We start from the raw sequence: 12,487 nt of genomic DNA, 5'->3' as shown, positions 1-12,487 counted from the left end.
GTTGTTGTACATTGTATGTCCTGCCATGGCACACTAGGTGGGCTGGGTGAGAGTGTAAACTACAGAGTAAACCACTATCCATGTGGTGCAGCAGTGCTTCAAAATGTATTCACCAAATGCAATGAATGTGCCATGATGATGAAAGAGGTTGTTTATGTGGGAGGAGTGGGGTGAGGGGGGATGGGGGCTATATGGGGTCCTCATGTTTTTTGAATGTAACATTTAAATAAATAAATAAAAGGAAGGAAGGGGAAAAATTAAAAAATATATTCATTTTAAAAAAAAAGAATTGAGGTCTTTGTTGTGTGGATGGTAAGGACTTTCTCTGAAATAATGAGGCTTCAAATGGATCCTTAACTAGAGAATTATCCCAACATCAGTATCTGGCTTACTTTTCCACAGGGCTGCTAATGCAATATACCAGAAATGGGTTGGCTTTCATAGTGGGAATTTTATTAGAGGAAATGCTTACACTTCTGAGGCACCATCAGAGATGCTTTCTCACCAAAGATCGGCTGCTAGCAGATCCCAGATTTCTGCTGCATATCAAGGCAAGATGGTGCCTGGTCTCTGCTGAGGTCCCTGCCTTCCCCTCAAGAAGCACTGTCTCTGGAGCTCAGCGGTGGGTGATCAGGCATATAGCAGGGCTTGTCTTCTCAGACTTGAGCTGCTCCATGACCCAACCCCCTCAGTGGCCTCTTGCCATGCCTCTGTGCTCTGCTGATTCCAGACTCCAGGACCTCTCGCAGCCTCTTGGGGATTCTCTGTCTTCCTGCAGTCCTCTCTCTCAAAGATGGTGGTAACTCTCTTTTATTATGTCTCTCTGTGTGTTCTCATGTTATATAAGACACAGCAAGAGGGTAGAGACCTAGCCTGGTCACACCTCAGTGACATAGTCCAATCAAAGCCTTAAAGCAATATAATCAAAGTGATTTAAAGGTCCCTTAACTGAATCTAATCAAAAGGTCCTATCTACACTACATTTACAGGCACAGGAATGGGTTAGCTTAAGAACATAATTTTCTGGGGTCCACAAAAGACAAACCAGGACAGTAACTAACAAGATATACTGGGCAGAATGGAGACTTCTTCACTTCACACTGACATATTCATGCAAACACAAGGCAGCATAAAGCATAAGGATAATTCTCACAAAAGTGCTATCTGCTTCCATTTTATAATCCATGTTATAATCAAACATCAGGCAGACAATTGAATTCCATAAGTAATAAAGTGTCTTTCAACCCTAAAATTCTGTACAAATAATCATTGTAGTCAGAAATACAATATGTATTTCAAGGGAATACATATTCCCTTGTATTTCAAGGGAAAGGTTATACTTGAAAAAGAATATAAACTGTAAGAGAAAGGTTGGCCCCGCATTTGCATCTATGGGTTAGTAGACATGTCTCTGAATGTTTAGGGGGGAAGGTTTCATGTTTACATGCGTGTGAAGATGACAGATGGGTTTGTCTGTGACATTGAAGAGTAGAAATACAAAGAAGTTAACCTTGGTCTCTGAACTTTACAGACGCTTCCTAAAACATACCAAAAGACTTAAAAAGTGAAAATAATATGTAAACATGGTTTACTTGTTTAAACAAGTAAAGGGGTGTGTTATAACTCCCTGAAGGCCTGTCTGTGATACTGTTTTAGCTTCCTAGGCTGCTCAAGCAACTATCATGCAATGGGTCAGCTTAAACAATGGGAATTTACTAGCTTGAAGTTTTAAAGCTAAAAGAAAGTTCAAATCAAGGCATCAAGGCCATGCTTTCTCCCCGAAGGCTGGTGCTCTGGAGCTGGCTGCCAATGATCCTTGGCTTCTATCACATGGCAAGGCACATGGCGGTCCCCTGATCTCTCCCTTCTCTTCTGGTTTCTTCTACGCCCAGCCTCTTGCTCCTGAGGCTTGCTTGCTTTCTGTCTGAGTTTCATTTCTCTTAGAAAGGACTCCAGTGACAGGATTAAGATCCATCCTGATTGAGGTGGGCCACACCCTAACCAAACAGCCTCATCCTAAGGTCCTACTTAAAGGAAAAAAAAGGAAGAATAAAAAAAAGTCCTACTCCCAATGGGTTTACAACCACAGGAATAGACTGACTTTAAGAACATGCTTTTCTGGGATACATACCATTTCAAACCATCACAGGCACCTTGCACACACAACTCCACCTTTATGGAATGGACTATCGGCTATGATAAGGTGATCACATCCTTTATCATCCAAACCAGGACGCTGTTGAGAGAGAATGAGAACCCTATTAATAACTACACAGCGGAGCAGAGGCAGCAGCATTAGCTGGGGCGGTCCTGGGCACATCTGGAAATGTGGTCACGCTACCTCGGATCCAGGGGTGGACAGAAGCTGGAAGGGCTCAGCTGGGGTCTCAGGAAGACAGAGGTGGTGCAAGCTCTTACTCCCAGTTGGGAAGGATGAGAGCCAGGCCCCCCCCCCCCCTTTTTTAACACTTCCCTGCCCTCTATGTGGATTCACCTACTTTTAACATTTCCTTCCTTTGCTTTGTCATTTGTTCTCTCTCTGTCTGTATACATAATTTTGTTGTTTCCCAATCATCGGGGAACAAGTCTTCCCTTGGTGCAGGGCTTGCCATTTGTCAAAACCTCTTGGCCACCTTAGGAGGTAGCTCCCTCCCCAAGAGCTGGCACAGGGATATTTTTCCCTCACATATCCCCAACACCCAGAGCAGTGCTCGGCGCACATCGTGAGCTTATCTTATGACTGTGCAGGTGTTTGTGGAATAAATCATTTGGATAACTCGCCTTAGAGTCATTCTAACCAGAAGAAAACTTTCAAAACAGGAAGCAGGGGAGTCACCGACTGGGACAGTCTGTGCGTCCAGGTAGAAGAATTGGAAGTAGGGGAGGGAGGGTCCGGAATGGCGTGCTGGGCAGACCACGTGGGCAGTGAGGCCCCGGGTCACTTCTAGGAATATGACACAGCAGGGGGAGGATGGTGGGGCAAGCATCATGGCCTCCAGGCCTGTGTGTGCTCTGAGCAGGCCTGGCCGCAGCCTCCTGGCTGTTCCCCAACACATTGCCAGGAAGCAGGTTCCTGACATTTGCTCCCCTTTCGCTTTTCCTGGGAGGAGAGAAGTTTCCCCTGGTGCCTGCGGGTCCTTGGAACGCTCTGGTGTCAGACAAGGGCACCCCCCACCCTCCAGAGATTCAGATCCACCGAATTTAACATGCTGCCACGTTTGCCCTATCATTCTCGCTCTCTGGCTGCCATTCTATCAATCTAGCTACTGGGCATCTTTCTGTGGCGTCATCTGTCTAACAGTCCTTTTTCTGAACACTTGAGTGTAGGGGCTTGCATCATGCTCCTTGCACACTTAACACTGCCCCGTACATTTCCGAAGAAAAAGGATATCCCTTCCGGGCCTCACTTTCCCATAGGGTGAAGCTTTGACCCAGAGGCTGCTGGAACCCCAAGTCCTGGAGGAGGTGCCTGACCAGCCCAGCAGCCAGGAGGAGGGAGGGGGCCGAGAGACCCCGGGGGGAGCGTGGGCTGGTCTGGACTCCTAAGGCCAGTACCCCATGCCCCACCCCCAGTGAGGGGATGTGGTGTCACCTCTATTTTGTCTGCCTTTTCATCTCGCTTTGTATTTCCCCGTTATAAAAGCAGCAGGCTGAGGGATGCCAAACCTTGCGAGAGGTCGGGATAACCAGTCCTGAGCACCTGAGAAACCAGGATGTGGATGTATCTTTACAGACACAAGGGAACTTGCGGTCGTGACTCTGGCAAAACCGTGGGTGTCAGATATGACTGTGCCATTCCCTTCCGGGAACCCAATAAAACTATTTTTCTCCCCCCAAGTGAATTCCTTAACAAAGTCTCCTCATGCCTTGGGTAGAGGTCCTCTCTGAAGTCCAAGCTTACTGTTGATTTCTGCTCAGCTGGGTACATTTTCTGCACTTCCAGATTTTCCTTGTCGGTCAGTTTCTATGCTTGTGCATTGCTGAGTTGTTCAAGAAAGAAGTGCCTTTAAGCTAAAGGTTGGGAGTTGGGGGAAAGGCTCTTGTTTTGCTCACTGCTCAATTAAGACATAGCTCCCCCTGGCTGGAGGGAAAAACTGCAAAGCTTTGACCCCGACGTGATTTGAACACGCAACCTTCTGATCTGGAGTCAGACGCGCTACCGTTGCGCCACGAGGCCTGCAGAGCCAGGCTGTTTGGGAGATTTGGAAGGCCAGTGGCTTCGGCGGCTGTCACGGCGCCCAGCGCTGGCTGCGGCTCTGCCCGAGTGGCTTGGGATGGCCGCGACGTACTTGTCCCTTTATAACGGGGATATTCAACGCGAAATGAAATGCAAACGCAGCGACCAGCAGCAGAAGTCTGGGGCTCGGGAACGCTCGCCGCCGCCTTCAGGCACAGCCACCTCCCCGCGCCCCAGCGCGCGCGCGTGGGAAGCGCCGAGCTCAGCGCGCGGGGAAGGCTGGCGCGGGGTCGCCAGGGATCCCGGGTCCGTCCTCCGCAGCCCTCCGCCCCACGGAAGCTCCACGACGATTTGCACGTGGGTCACGCCTACGGAGGAAACGACGTCCCTTTATCGAAAATGATTTTAATAGGTTTTCCTGCTTTTTTTGGCTTTAAAAGATAACTCATATTTTTCTCGAAATCTTTATCAAATACAGAAAGCCGCAGCGAGGAGTGTGGAGCGCCTGCAGACGCCCAGCTCTGGCGGTCTTGCCACCCGATGCGATCTAAGGATAAGGAAGAGAGGGGCCGGGCCGGGGGAGGGCGATTTTTGTCGTGAGTCGGTCGCAGCTCTGTGCATTGACTGGGCAGGGGGTCAATTGTGGGCCTGTGACTGCCAGGTGTCCCCGGCGTGGGCGTCACCGAGGCTCCTGCCTGGAGCTCCAAGGCCATGGCCCAAACCCACGCCGGAGGAACGGGGCACCTTCCATTCCGGAGTTGTAGGAAACGCCAAACAGAAACAGAATAGCAATTTTGAGCTGGGAAAACAGCGACGAGTTGGGATATTTCCTCCCTCGTGTGTCACGCCTTGCACGGACGTATTAGCCAGGTCGGGAGTGCGTTAAGCTGCAGTTCTGAAAGTCTGTGGTTTGGACCCGGTTTCGGGGGTTACTCTTTTTTTTTTTCATACTCGGACCTGGAAGGCAGCCAGAGTCTCGCGGCCTCGCTAAAAGAGCGCGCGCAGGAGCTGCGGGGCATTTGCCGCCGCCCCGGAAGGAATCCGGCTCCCCCCCTTGCGGGTTTCCCAGCGTCGGAGGGCGCCACTTACAGCCGCAACAAGAAGCCATCTTTTGTTTGTTTCAACCGTGTAGTTCACTTTTCAAAAACCATAGCAAGCGATGCCAGTGTTCCTGTACCTAGGGCACATAAAGTTTCCTTTCTTGATACCTGTACAAATGTCAAGACACACACCCGAGGGTCCACTTTCAAGGTGGGCCGCGCCGGGACGCAGACTTGCGGGTCCTCCGCACGCGTGAAGCGAGGAAAGGGTGGAATTCTCCCAAAGTTCCAACCTTTCCGAACCTGGGGCCTGAAGAGCGCTCGAGCGGCCACGGGAAGACACCTCGCTGCGCGGCCTCGGCGCCGGGGGCTTGGCGCGCTGGGCCGAGACTGCGCCGCGGGCCCCCACCCGCACCGAGGGCCGCGGGGCTCTGCCCCCGAGGCGCGCGCTTCCTTGTTCTTCTCAAGCAGCCTCACATTAAAAGGGATATGTGTGTGTGTGGTGTGTGTGTGTGTGTGTAATGCATTGCAGGAGGACTCGGTTACGAATCTAACTGTGAAATGGCTACACCCGCTCTCCAAATCCACGTGTTTATTGAAACACCCGCCTCGGTGCGCCTCGGCTCTGCGCAACCCCCGGGCGGCGCGGCGGGGCCCTGGGGATGGGAACGCAGCAACGCGAACGTCCTGCAGAATTTAAAACATACGTCAGTCATTGAGGCGGAGACCGCCAGGTCCGTAGCCGAACCGCCCCACCTGAGACCGGAGGCTTGACCTTGACGCCCGGCTGGACAGTGCCTTCCCGCGCCTGGCTTTCCCACTCGGCCTACGGATCCGACTCTGCGTCTCCTAGACACGGGTCCCGAAGGCTCCCGGATCCTCCGCGGAGGACGGAGCGCTCTGGGCGCTGATGAGCAGGGCTGGCCCTGCCCCCGCCGGGAGCACTTTCAGCCCACCTGGGGGAAGGGACCACCAAGTCCCTTTCCCGCCCCCCCCCCCCCCCCCCCCGCGTCAGCCTCCCCTGGGTTTTGTCCACAGGCCTTCCGGAGCACAGCTGTTGTTGCTGCAATAATAACACGATACCCAAGGCCGCGACAACACCACCATAAAGAGCTCGTTCTGGGGAGTGGAAATGGCTCAAGTCACTGGGCACTCACCTCCCATGTAGGAGGTCCCAGGTTCAGTTCCCAGGGCCTCCTAGAGAGAGCAAGCGAACAATGAACAGATGAGAGCTCCTAGAGAGAGCAAGCAAACAATGAACAGATGAGAGAACCATCCGGGAGAGGGGGGTAAATAAGATAAATATGTCTTTTTTTCCCCCCTCTCCATCCTTCCTTCTCACTTGCCCTCCACTTTCCCGTAGATACATCCGTAGACACGTGGCAAGATGTACCTAGCCGGGTAGCGCGCAGGCGCTCAACGCAGGTGTAGTGAATGAATCACTGAAGGCCTGAGGCGGCGGTGTCCTTTTACTGGTGAGGAAATTGAGGAGCAGGAAGACTAGAACTGTGCCCAAGGTCGAAGTCTTCATCTCTGGCAGAGAAGCAATTAGAGGCCAGGAGAATCTTCCACCCAGAGAGCTCCGACTTTCCTCCCAGAGCCATCACCTCCAACTTCAATCCCACAAGAGGTCCTGGCTTAGTCCTTTGTCAAAGACTGAAGAGGCCTAGACAAAGGGCAGGGTCCCAGGCACCCTCACGCCCACTCAGTTTCCTGGCAACCTAAGGGAGAGAGCATTTTGTGCAGGGCAATGTGGCTGCAGCAAAGTCAAACTCATATTACGGGCCCAGCAATTGTACTCCTAGAGGAAAATTAACACATATCCCCCAAGAAGCATAAATGCAGTTCTTTAATGCTCTAGCATTCATAAAGGAAAATTTGGGGAAACATTCTGTTGGGAAATAGTTAAATATATTAGTGATGGATCTAGGATGACCAAATACCTGAAAGTAACTTGTTTCTCTCCCTGTTGCTAGGATACAAAGAAAAGAATTGTATGTAAATCAGAAGGTAATGAAACGCAACCCTCTCTTTGGGTCAAATTCTGCTTTTGGTGGTCAAGAATGTCCTGTTGAAGCAATGAAGTAAGAAAACCAGCTTCAGCCAGTTGGCCGGACCTGCACAGAAGCAGCCCCTTGCTGTCCTCACTTCAACTTGCTTAATTAACATAGTAAAATTCCCACCCAGGGGTGGAGTTATCCGCCCCTTTTTTGATCATGCAATGTATGTGCAAGTATGATTTCCTGAACATGCTAATCATACAATTATATAATCAGCTATGTGTGTTCATCCATATGCATAAAAACTAATGCATAATCAAAGCAAATGCTAAGTAGTAACTTGGATATTTAAGCAAGAGTGGAACTGCAGCGCGGAGAGTCAGGTCTGAGTCACTTTAGACTGGCCTTGGCTCCTCACCTCTGCAGACGTAATAAATGTGAGTTTGCCTGACTCTCGTGTTGAAGTTTTCTTCCTGCCACCTCTGGTTATTCATAAAGGCCTTGCTCTGAGGCCTAACATTAGCTCAGTCTTCGTGTGGTATAATAAGGCAAATAAAAGAAGTGGTGGATTCTAAGCTGGAAATGTGTTCAAAACAGTTAAGTATGAAGGAAGAATGGGTTTGTTAATTTCCACCAAAAACCGCTAGAATTTTGATTGGGGTTCTGTTGAGTCTACACATTGTTTTTTTTTTTAAAGATTTATTTTCTCCCCCCGGCCCAGCCCCCCCCCCCCATTGTCTGCTCTCTGTGTCCATTCGCTGCGTGTTCTTCTGTGACCGTTTCTATCCTTATCAGCGGCACTGGGAATCTGTATTTCTTTTTGTTGCGTCATCTTGTTGTGTCAGCTCTCCCTGTGGGTGGCGCCATTCCTGGGCAGGCTGCACTTTCTTTCACGTTGGGTGGCTCTCCTTACGGGGCGCACTCCTTGCGCGTGGGGCTCCCTACGCGGGGGACACCCCTGCGTGGCACGGCACTCCTTTGCGCGCATCAGCACTGCGCGTGGGCCAGCTCCACACGGGTCAAGGAGGCCAGGGGTTTGAAGCCCAAATGATAGAGTGTCCGCCTATTACACACTGGTTTTTAAGAGAATTGACACCTTAGCAGTATCAGATTGTCCAGTCCATGACAATGGCGTATCTCTCCACTTATTTAGATCATTTTCAGTTTTGCTCAGTAGTGTTTGGGGATTTTCTGTTTAGAGGGCTATACCCCTTTATTAAATCTATACCTAATATTTTGTGTATTTTGATGTTACTATAAAATTTTATATTTATATTCATTTTTTTTGAGGTACTGAGGGTCAGGGATTAAACCTGGAGCCTCATATATAGGAAGCCACCACATTGGCTTCCCTGAGTTGATTTTGTTTTGCTTGTCGTTTGTTTCTGTTTTTTCAGGAGATACAGGAACTGAACCCAGGACTTCCCATATGGGAGGCAGGCACTCAACTGCTCAAGCCACATCCACTCCCCTATTCATTCATTTCTAATACACAGGGATACCGTTGGTTTTTATACTGGCTTTGCATCCTGTGACCTAATTTTAGCATTTGTTTTAAATAATCATTTTGTTAATTTCATATGGTTTTACATGCACAATCATGTCTTGTGCAAATAATGGCCATTTTTCCTTTTCTTCCCTAATCTTTATACATTTCATTTCTTATTTTTTTTTTACTTACATCACTGGCTATATTCCTCATTATAATATTAAGTAGAAATGCTGGAGGCAGACACCTGACTTTTCCCCTGATTTGGGGGAGAAAGCATCCAGTTTCTCACCATAATAAACGGCATGTAAAACTCCATATTTCCACATTTTATCTCTCAGTTTGGTGGTGCCTATGGGTCTTGAAGACTTTGGGGTCATTTTTCAGAAGTTTTCTGGGATCTTATTGCATGTTTAATTTTTTTATTTTTTTTTAAAGATTTATTTATTTATTTAATTCCTACCCCCCCCCCCCGGTTGTCTGTTCTCTGTGTCTATTTCCTGCGTCTTGTTTCTTTGTCCGCTTCTGTTGTCATCACCAGCACGGGGAAGTGTAGGCGGCGCCATTCCTGGGCAGGCTGCACTTTCTTTCACGCTGGGCACTCTCCTTACGGGGTGTACTCCTTGCGCGTGGGGTTCCCCTACATGGGGGACACCCCTGCGTGGCAGGGCACTCCTTGCGTGCATCAGCACTGCACATGGGCCAGCTCCACACGGGTCAAGGAGGCCCAGGGTTTGAACCTCCGCGGTGTGGTAGACGGACGCCCTAACCACTGGGCCAAGTCCGTTTCCCTGTATGTTTAATTTTTAAAACAGGATGTGATTCCTCCAGAAGGTTCTGCCTGATGCTCTCCCTGGAGCCATGAGTAGGGGCAATGGGAAGCAACTGGGTCTGAGTGAGGACCAGAGGTTCACTTAATGCAGGTCCCCTCCCCCAGTGAGGAAGATTCTGATCATGGAGAGGAAGTGTGTTCTCCCTAAGATCAGAGCAAGGCAAAGATGTCTGCTGTCATCCCTTACATGCCAAATCACTGCTTAACAGTCACCCATCATTGACCCCACAGAGGCTCACAGAGTTCCAACCCTTCTCAACCACAATCACTGATCCTTGAAGCCCAGAAAATCACAGAATGCATAGATCTTTAATTCCCAACCATATAGGACAGACACCCTAGAGCCCAGTCCCCTAATTAATCTCTTGATCGAACCCCTTATACCCATAATCACTGGTGCCTGTGCATCCCTCAATCTCTCAACATTTCAGATCCTGAAGTCTTCTTTCTCACACTGATCAGGATCCAGGTTTCTCCCATCTCCCTGGACCAAGAAGATCCTGCAGATCTGATTCTACTTTTCTTTTCTCCCTTTCCTGGGACCCTTGGAGTCATCTTTGAGCTGGACTCAGTAGTGTCTTAGAGGCGAAGAGTGTTCAACAGGTAGCAGCAAGACACTGCTTCTCTCCACCCTCACCCTCTGAAAACATCCTGATCACATGACTTTACCGCAGTGACCACATACCCTTTGAACACAAGTAAAGGCTGACAACACAAACACTCACAGATTCCAGATGACCACAAACCTTTCACACATGAAACCTGATATCACATGAGCAGAAATATACTCTGACTACACATACACATATCCTGACTACTCATACTCAGCAAAGAGTCTCACACATCCCACAATGACCATATACCCTGCAATCACACACAAATGCTCACAACAAACACACAGTCACATGAAAAGGAAACTTGGCTGTGCATGTGGGAACTTTGATCATGGAGTATCAGCATCAGCATGGATGCCTAGGCCTGGGATGGGATAGGCTTGTAACATAGCGACAAAATGTAGGGTGCTCTTGAATTGCAACTACATAAAGTCATGAGGGCTCTGCAGAGATGGCTGCTACAGTGGAGTGTGAAACAAGACAGAGGAGAAGCCAAGAGGACCTGAAATAGTGTTTAAGATGTGTCTTATGATGGCTTGGAGTTATGTACCCCAGAAAAACATGTTCTTAATATTAACCCATTCCTGCAGATGTGAACCCATTGTAAATAGGATCTTTTGATGACATTACTTCAGTTAAGGTGTGGTCCAACAGAATCAGGTTGGGCTTTAATCCAGATTACTGGAGTCCTTTATAAGCAGAGTGAAAGTCAGATGGAAGAGAAGCCACAGGGAGCAGCCAGAAGCTGGAAGTCAATGGAGCCCAGAAGAGAAAGGAAAGCCAAGAAGGCCCAGATCGCTGGCAGCCAGTCCCAGAATGCCACAGTCTTGAGGGAGAAAGCATCACCTTGCTAACATCTTGAGTTTGGACTTTGCTTAGCCTCAGAACAGTGAGCCAAAAATTTTCCCTTTGTTTAAGACTTCCAAATGTATGGTATTTTTTTAGTAGCTAGGATACTAAAACATATCTAATACAAATTGACCAGCAAAAAATTAAAATGAAATAGCTTTTCACTTAAAGTCTATTTTAGTTGATATTAGCATACCAACCCCAGCTCTCTTTTGGTTATTATTTGCATGGAATATTTTTTCCATCCTTTCCCTTTCAAACTATTTCTGTTTTTTAAATTTAAGGTGTCTTGTGTAAACAACATGTAGTTGGGTCAGGGTTTTTCATACATTCTACCAATTTCTGCCTTTTGATTGGATAATTTAAGCCATTTACATTTAAAGTAAATATTGATAATGCACGCTTTCTGCCATTCTGTCATTTGGATTTTATAACTTTTTTTAAAAGATTTATTTTTATTTATTTCTCTCCCCTTCCCCCCAGTTGTCTACTCTCTGTGTCCATTCACTGTGTGTTCTTCTGTGTCCGCTTGTATTCTTGTCAGCAGCAAGAGGAATCTGTGTCTCTTTTTGTTATGTCATCTTGCAGTGTCAGTTCTCCATATGTGTGGTGCCACTCCTGGGCAGGTTGTGCTTTTTTCACGCAGGGTGGCTCTCCTTATGGGGCGCAGTCCTTGTGCATGGGGCTCCCCTATGCAGGGGACACCCCTGCATGGCAGGACATGCCTTGTGTGCATCAGCACTGCGCACAGGCCAACTCACCACATGGGTCAGGAGGCCTGGGGTTTGAACCCTGGACCTCCCAGGTGGTAGGTGGATGCTCAACCCATTGAGCCAAGTCTGCTTACCTGGATTTTATAACTTTTACATTTTTTGTCCTTCATCTTACTGCCTACATTTGTGTTTAGTTGAGCTTTTGTAGTGAAACATTTAGGATTGTTTCTCATTTCCTTTTGTGTATAATTTTTAAATACTTTCTTTGTGGTTACAATGGAGTTTAAATTTAACATCTTAGCTCTATAACAATAATGCTTGATTTGATACCAACTTAACTTCAATAGCATATGCAAACTATATTTTTATGCGCCTCTCACCATCCACTGTATGTTGTTTTTGTCACAAATTACATCTTTATACATTATTTACCCAACATCATAGGTTTATAACTGACTTTTATTTATTTATATTCTAGATCATTTAAGAAGTAAAAAGTAGTACTAACATTTGTATTTACCCATATAGTTACATTTGCCAAAGAGCTTTATTTCTTCATGCAGCTTTGAGCTACTGCCTAGTGTCCTTTTCTTTCAACCTGAAGCACTCTCTTTAGCATTTGTTGCAGGGCAGGTTAAGTGGTGTTGAACTCCCTCAGCCTCTGTTTATGTGTGAAGGTCTTAATCTCTCCCTCATCTGTGAGGGAAATTTTTGACAGATACAGAATTTCGTTTTCTTTCAGCACTTTAAATTTCTCTTCCCATTGAGAAATC

The 12,487-nt window shown here is 47.8% G+C and overlaps 1 non-coding gene across 1 annotated transcript; it reads right to left on the bottom strand.

Moving 5' to 3' along the window:
- Positions 1-4,105: 4,105 nt before the first annotated feature.
- On the bottom strand, positions 4,106-4,177 carry TRNAW-CCA (transfer RNA tryptophan (anticodon CCA)). Its single transcript has one exon. It is a non-coding gene; the product is annotated as a tRNA-Trp (tRNA).
- Between the last annotated feature and the right edge of the window lie 8,310 nt (positions 4,178-12,487).

This window comes from Dasypus novemcinctus, chromosome 23, assembly GCF_030445035.2.
Source record: "Dasypus novemcinctus isolate mDasNov1 chromosome 23, mDasNov1.1.hap2, whole genome shotgun sequence".
Lineage (NCBI taxonomy): Eukaryota > Metazoa > Chordata > Mammalia > Cingulata > Dasypodidae > Dasypus > Dasypus novemcinctus.
The sequence above is the reverse complement of the archived record's forward strand: the minus strand, read 5'-3'. Positions and strand labels throughout refer to the sequence as shown.